The sequence below is a fragment of the Nilaparvata lugens genome, chromosome 9 (genome assembly GCF_014356525.2).
Source record: "Nilaparvata lugens isolate BPH chromosome 9, ASM1435652v1, whole genome shotgun sequence".
Taxonomy (NCBI): Eukaryota; Metazoa; Arthropoda; class Insecta; order Hemiptera; family Delphacidae; genus Nilaparvata; species Nilaparvata lugens.
Genome location: NC_052512.1, coordinates 6,325,182 through 6,333,762, shown reverse-complemented (window position 1 = coordinate 6,333,762; position 8,581 = coordinate 6,325,182).

The following is an 8,581-nucleotide window of genomic DNA, read 5'->3' as shown; positions in this document are numbered from 1 at the left end:
TACCACTGAGCTAGAGCTGTGGTTTGAACCCAGCAATTTTGCGAGCCAGACGGCCTTAATTATTTGTGAATTTATTCGCAAATTAGGGATTTTAGCAACTGCTCTTACAAATATCAAATTTACCATTTTACATAATATCACCCAACAAGTGAGGCAAAGGTTTACCATTTCACATAATGACTTCACAACGTGGGACTATTTTATAAGAGATGAACCCCCAGGAAGTACGTTTTCACAACATTTAAAACATTTGAACATTTAACATTTAAACATTTAACATTTAAACATTTAAACATTTAAACATTTAAACATTTAAACTTTAAACATTTAAACATTTAAACATTTAAACATTTAAACATTTAAACATTTAAACATTAAACATTTAAACATTTAAAATTTAAACATTTAAACATTTAAACATTTAAACATTTAAACATTTAAACATTTAAACATTTAAACATTAAACATTTAAACATTTAAACATTTAAACATTTAAACATTAAACATTTAAACATTTAAACATTTAAACATTAAACATTAAACATTTAAACATTTAAACATTAAACATTTAACATTTAAACATTTAAACATTTAAACATTTAAACATTTAAACTTTAAACATTTAAACATTTAAACATTTAAACATTAAAACATTTAAACATTTAAACATTTAAACATTTAAACTTTAAACATTTAAACATTTAAACATTTAACCATTTAAACATTTAAACATTTAAACATTTAAACATTTAAACATTTAAACATTTAAACATTTAAACATTTAAACATTTAAACATTTAAACATTAAACATTTAAACATTTAACATTAAACATTTAAACATTTAAACATTTAAACATTTAAACATTTAAACATTTAACATTTAAACATTTAAACTTTAAACATTTAAACATTTAAACCTTTAAACATTTAAACATTTAAACATTTAAACATTTAACATTTAAACATTTAAACATTAAACATTCAAACATTTAAACATTTAAACATTTAAAACATTTAAACATTTAAACATTAAACATTTAAACATTTAAACATTTAAACATTTAAACATTAAACATTTAAACATTTAAACATTTAAACATTTAAACATTTAAACATTTAAACATTTAAACATTTAACATTTAAACATTTAAACATTTAAACATTTAAACATTTAAACATTTAAACATTTAAACATTTAAAACATTTAAACATTTAAACATTTAAACATTAAACATTTAAACATTTAAACATTTAACATTTAAACATTTAACATTTAAACATTTAAAACATTTAAACATTTAAACATTTAAACATTTAAACATTTAAACATTTAAACATTTAAACATTTAACATTTAAACATTCAAACATTCAAACATTCAAACATTCAAACATTCAAACATTCAAACATTCAAACATTTAAACATTTAAACATTTAAACATTCAAACATTCAAACATTTAAACATTTAAACATTCAAACATTAAGAGAAATGCTAAACCGTCGACTTGAATCTTAGACCTCACTTCACTTGGTCAATAATTCAATTTCCTATTCGATCGGCCACAGGCAGCCATAGCGAGTAAGGGTGTCTTTAATTGAGGATGAAATGAGGTTGATTTCTCCACCTTTCTTTCGGGTGAGTCAGTTATTTCAATCTTTGGAGAGACATACCTCCTTGTAGATATTCTTCATCTGCTCCCACTCCTCCCGATCTCTTGCAACTCATTGCCACTCTGGTTGCTCTTCCGCACACTCTTCTGAATTCTTGGTCCAATCTATATACAGAGTGTTTCAGAAGTAGTATCGAACATTTTAAGATATTGTTCCTGGATGATAGGAGACTGCAAAGGTCGTATTTTAAATGTACAAAACTCAGTGATTATCCTTGAAGATGCCATTTTGTTTTTTCCCTTGAGAATTTTTATGTCCAGAACGAAATGTTGTATTGATCTGAAATTTGGCATGAATATTCATGCTATGAAGACTCAACTTTGAAAAAAAAATTGAAAATTATTGATGTAAATTTCCAAATTGCGGCCATTGTTAATTTTTCATTGCAAATTTTATGAAAACCGTTCACTTTATAGAAAATTTACAAGAGACAGAACAGTTTTCAAATTTTATCAAGATTTCAAAGATACCTCACATTCATTAAGATTGGTCAGAGAATAACATGGAAATAGATTAATCATTTTTATATTGCATTCATGACCACTTTTCACAACTAAAGCATCACTGTTACATGTTTATTAATTCCAATTGTATTTAAGGTAAAGCTTTGAAACTCGGTATGGCCCCATATCCCATATGGCCATCCAGCTGATTTTACAATTTTTTTTCAGATGATCTTGTTTGTTCACGATGATGCATGCTGTACAAAAATAATTGATTTCTTTGTTATCCTTCCACCAATCTTAATAAATGAGGTATCCTAGAAATCTTGATAACATTTTCTAACTCTTTATTTTTCGTGAATTTTCTGTCAAGTGAACGGGTTTCGTGGAATTCACAATTAGAAATTTAAAATGACCGACATTTTGAAAATTTACATCAAAGTTTTCTTATTTCATTTTTTAAAGCTGAGTCTTCAAAGCATGAATATCCATGCCAAATTTCAGATCAATACATCATTTCGTTCTTGAGATGGAAATTCTCAAGTGAAAAAAAAAAGTGAAAAAAGTATATTTCCTAAAACAGCATCCAATAGTATTCAGTCAGTGTTCAGTGACTGCAGTCACTGTTCAGTCACTGTTCAGTCACTGTTCAGTCACTGTTCAGTCAGTGTTCACTTACAGCACGGAATAAGCATACCAGTAGTGCTTCTTTCCTCTGTGCTTACAGCTCACTAGAAGCTGCAATGAGCTTGAATATAGTTGTTAAAGTATACATAATAAACAACAAGTAAATAGATATAATAGACCGTGGTGTAGTGGTTAGCACTTCTGCTTTCCATTCTAGAGGACTTGAGTTTGAATTATTCATAAGGACCCGGGTTCAAATATTCATTGTATATATAGGGATGAAGGATGTTTGATTAAGGAATGTGGGCAGGTAGAGAGTTGGTGTAATTGTTTGTAAACCGTTACACCACGATGGATATCATTTGTTGGAATAAATTTTTTCAATACATCAACTATGACTCAACAGGAAAGTTTTCATATTTCAACTTGTCTGTATGCATAACGTACTTATAGCTAAGTGATAAGGAAGTTGTTGAATAATAACGAAAATGTGCAAGTATATAGTATTTATTCACAGATCTCAATTATTGAGAAGAATATTCATATGAAACAGCTTCTCTCCTGTTTTCTAATCATCGGTCCTATGATACCTCTCAGCTGACGACCAAACAGAGAAAAGTGGTGGTGGGGATAACTTTTCCTGTTTCAATAGGTCTATGATGATGTCACCTCATTACGACTCACTTCTCAATTCCTATTTATCATTAGTAATGTAGGAAGAAGTATCTTATTCCATATAATTTGAGTCTTCAAACAAAAATCCTCTATGGTGTAGTGGTTAGCATGTCAGCTTTCCAAGTCAGAGGTTGCAGGTTCGAATCCAAGGCGGTAAAGGTAACTATTAAAGGTCAGTATCAACAGAACCAGAGAATATATTTTTTTGTATGTAGTGGTTGTGCCTAAGAAGATAAAAAAGATAATTTTGAATAAAATTTAGAATTTAGAAATAGGCCGGCACATCTAGAAAATACCTGAGTCTATTCCTAATTCATGCAGGTGAACGGGCTAGAGTCAAGAAAACTTCAATTAATCTTGCCATGCCTGATTTAATAGGTTTATACTATAGAAAAACACTACAATTTGAAATAATTGAAAAATACAAACAGCTTCAATAAACATTGGCAACTAAAATCGAACAACAGAAACAACAATTCATGTTACTTGGTGACATTCTTCATCTGATTCGGGGGCGCATTACTATCCCCGTTTAGATAGCAATACGTCACAAAACCAAACAATATCAGTCATCAAATAACAAATAATTAACTTCAACATAAAATTACTCAAGAAAGAAAAGCCCGTTGAACCCAAGTTCGTCGATAGTAACCCATATAACCCATTTCATAATAATTTGAATCCCCACTTTTGATTGACATTCTCGAATGAACCTTTGTTTCACTACACTGCACTTTCGTTGGTTTGTACGTTGCTTTATCGTCGGGGTTACAGTACCTTGTTTTTGGCGGTGAGCTTTTACGGTTGAATTTGGCTTGACGGCGACGTCCTCTTACGTCCCTAGACCTGTCGTCTGAACGGGTGTCTTGAAGCGGTTTTACATAAAGTTGCGGAACCAAAGGGGTGGTAGTACAAGAAGTTGGTTTGGGGACACACATGAACCGCTGTAAATAAATGTATTACAGCATTAATTTCTAACTCTTCCTACAATTCATCAAAAGCTAAAACAGGAGTTTATTTGTTATTTAATTTAGATTTTATCTTGACGTTCTGATTTCATTCTCAAAATTTAACAGATTTAAAACAATTTACTTGCCAGAGTGTCATTAATCTACAATGCAACTCTATGAAAACACTCGTAATAAATTAATATAATGCTTTTAGAAAAATGAATACTTCATTAATTATGATGTTAACTTTTATGATATTTTTCGTTTGGTTTGCAAAATCAAATATAATTTTTCATATAGTAGCTCGGCTAGTATGTTGGAAACTTGTGCGCTAGCCAACATTTATTTTATTTATTATTTATGAACTTTAGGACGCAATCCAAGTGTAAATAACGGGCATTCGCCCAAAACTGCTCAGAACCTTAATTAAAAATGAACATTCCAGAGTTTATGATTTGATTTACCTACAAATACAAGTCCAAAAACTAGTATCAACTGAAATTATGAATTTATCACCTAATAAAACAAGACACTTTATAACACAATAAAAGAAAAAAATATTGAAAATTTCACTTTAAGGAAAGATAATGTTTGCCTTATAAGATTCATCTTGTGGAATTTTTACCTTTAATTAAATAAAACTTGTAAACACATAGAAAGTAATTTAAATTGTATTAAAATTTGAACATTCATTAATATTAATTTCCTGGAAAAGAAAAACTTTCTTCTTCATCTATTAAGATTTCTATCATAAAAAATTTACTAAATCATTCAAAAGCCTTAATGACATAGAAAACAGAGTCTGAAAAATATAAATTAAAAAAATGTCATAAACTCAATATGAACATTCTTAAAAGTTTCATTTCAATTTAAAGGCTATCTTCCTGACTTTCAGCAATACTCTACGATAATATATCTCCAGGAACAATAACTCAAATGTAACGTAACTGAAAACTTTCTATACTTCTGTAGAAAAAAATTATAAGTATCTTCCATCACTAATAAAATCAAAAGGATTATTCTCAATCAATATTATTAACTTGAAAAATAACAGGCTTTATTAATTCAATACTCTCATGGAAGTTTCAATCAATATTATTAACTTTATTTTACGTACCTTAGCGGTTATTTGAAGAAACAATTATTCGTACATGATGAAGAAACACAATTAAACCTTTCAGGACATGGCACTACTAGAAAATTTAAACTTTAATAAAAATAAAACTAACTAATGATATAAACTTGTAAACTTGCCCAAAAAGGGCGAAACATAATGACTACATCTTTACTCTCGTAGTGCTCCTAGCAAAGTGTCCTCCGAAACGTAATCTGGTCTGTCGGCTGGGGAATCGCCCCACTACTGTATTTAGAAACAGGTCTCCTATTGGGCGAATGGAATCAATTTGACCAATCGTCGCGTGGCTTCTACAGCCTTTGGACCAAATAGTAACTGCAAAATCGGTAGTTTGTTATAATTTCAATGCTTGCTGTTTTCCAACTTATCGCATTTTATGTCGCGACAATAAGGCTAAGTTTTAGAGATAATTCCATAATCTACATTCCTCGACGACTCGGAGCCACAATTTTTAAATATCTATCATGGGAAACTCGAAGTCATGGCCGTTCATAATAGAGAGAGAAAATAATTTATTTCGCTAACTCACTTACAATATGGCTCTAGTCTATTGCGTATTAAATTTACTATTATAACTTGGGAAAAGGCCTGAATTAAAAATAGTGCTCGGCACACTCCCCTTCCTTCCGGTGTGAAACACGCAAAAAGAAATCTAATCAGGATATGTTACCATAGAGGCATTCTGTATGATTTGGAGAGTCGAATTTCTGGATTGATAGTAGGATCCAATTTGAAGCGGGCCCTCTTCGAAAGAAATCTCTTTAATCATTCCGAAATTCAGCAAAATGTATAACTAATTGAGATTAGTGGCAAGAGTCTTTAAAACTGTGGCAAGAGTCAGGACAAAACAATATGGACGTGTCCACCTTTTAAGTAGGTACTAAAGACGGACCGAGTATAATAATCTTGAATACTTCAATCACTTTATTGAGTCCCTGGTTATTTTCTTGGCAAACTCTAACAAGGGAAAACGTTTAAAAGACATCATAGTTTTAATTGGTCCTATGTTACTCTGCTTTTGTAAAATATAGAGTACGTTGATTATAATAGTAAAGGATGAAACTTTTTCACTCAGCTGAATGTATTGAAATCTAACTATCATTACTATAGAGTCGAGAGTGCAATATATTTTTAACAATATAAAGCAATTCAGTAGGCAATACTATTCTACATAGACTACGATTCAAAGATAATAATGGTTGAAACTGCAACACTAGCGAGTCATCGGAGAGCAATGACACACGCTTGATGTACATTCAATGGTTGAAACTTTTCTATCCATTATTGTATTCCAGCAGGAAATCTCCATCACTGAATTATATTAAGTGAACTAAAATGGATTCAGTTGAACTGAATAAACCTAAGATAAGATTATAATTGTATTAATCACGGAAGGTAAACTAATAAAGAATAGGGATATCAACAAAATAAGATGAAAATAAAGCGAATAGAATATAAAATATGAGGCCTTAGACATTATTCTTATTATTTTATGAATTGGAATATATATTATCTATATGTACTAACTCCTAACTATGTGAATGTATAATTCTTAACTATGATGGATGAGTATTAAGCTATTGAAAATGGGTATAGTATAGAATATTATGATAAATCGTCTTATGCTAAATAACTTATTATTATTATTATTATTATTAGAGACATCATTTACATACATAGTATTATGACTGTTGATGACTTCAAAAATTGATCATCACCCGATTTACCAAACAATCAATTATCTACTACCGTGGGAAAACTGTACAATCATTTACCACGAGTATGCAGCCGATCAATGAAATAAAATTAAACCTAATTCACCTACCTAAATATATTTAATATTACGAAGTTAATAACATAATTTAATGACTAATCTAGTTGCGCAAGTTATTTACATTCCCGAATTTCTTCTATATACATTATATTGTCACGTAACAAAATCTTTGACTAAACCCTTCATGAACCCGTAATGAATCCTTCAAACAAATACGGTAAATATCTTTATCATAACTCCTTTTTCTCTTTTCTCCTTCTCATTCATTAGGAATCATCTCGTTGAGTGTATAGAGACAAGGCTATAGAGTGGCGCCATACTCACAAAAACCTATCCAATTATAACTCACGACAAAAAATCTTGTCTTCAATAGACTGATCTGTTTCCTATTTTTTCCTGATCTTTTTCGGATATTTTTCAACATGCCTCAAGCGTGATTTTGCATTCTACAATCATCAGAACAACACTTTTCATTATAATATTCCAGTAGGAAACCTTTACCACAGAACGCTAGTCAAAACAAAACTATGATCGAGTGCTAGGCTATTATTTATCGCAGACTCAAAGTACGTGACATTTTCTCAAAACACTGGAAGAGTAATTCTCAAGGCATGATTTAATAATATGAAAATTCAACTCGATCAACTAGCTTGGGACTGCTAATGCTTGCCTTCTGATTATCAACATTATTGAATTTACCAACACATTGATAGACTACTATTACACTATTACTGATTTACAAGTGCACTGACATTTCCAACCTTACTGGAGCCTCACATAATTATTCTCAACATAAACTTCATATCCAACTAGTTTCAATTACTCTACTAGATCTCAAAATATCTCAACTTATTCACATGGAAAACTCTCTCACTCTTCCTTCTCCGTTTTCCTTTGAACTAGACTTTACTGGCCAAAGTAAGATTTCTACTATACTGTTAATTAATTTAATTTAATTTTCCCAACAAAAATTCTATTTCCTTTTTGACACGAATTTTCCTACATATTTCTACCTTATATCCCCATTTAAATTTTTTAATCAACCTTTCAACTCTCAACTACAGAATAATTTAAACTCATGCTTAACTCAAGAGATTTTCCTTTTCATTTCAAATTCAACTAGAAGAATTTCACTGTTAATTTTATTTAATTTAACCCGTTCAGTACTGTTCCAATATTTATTTCTACTTTCACTGATAACCATTTTAACATTACCTAGGTACTCGAAAAAGTTTCTCTGTTATTTTATTTGTATACCTTAACTAATCACTTTGAATATTCATTGTCTAAAACTTTCAATTTTCG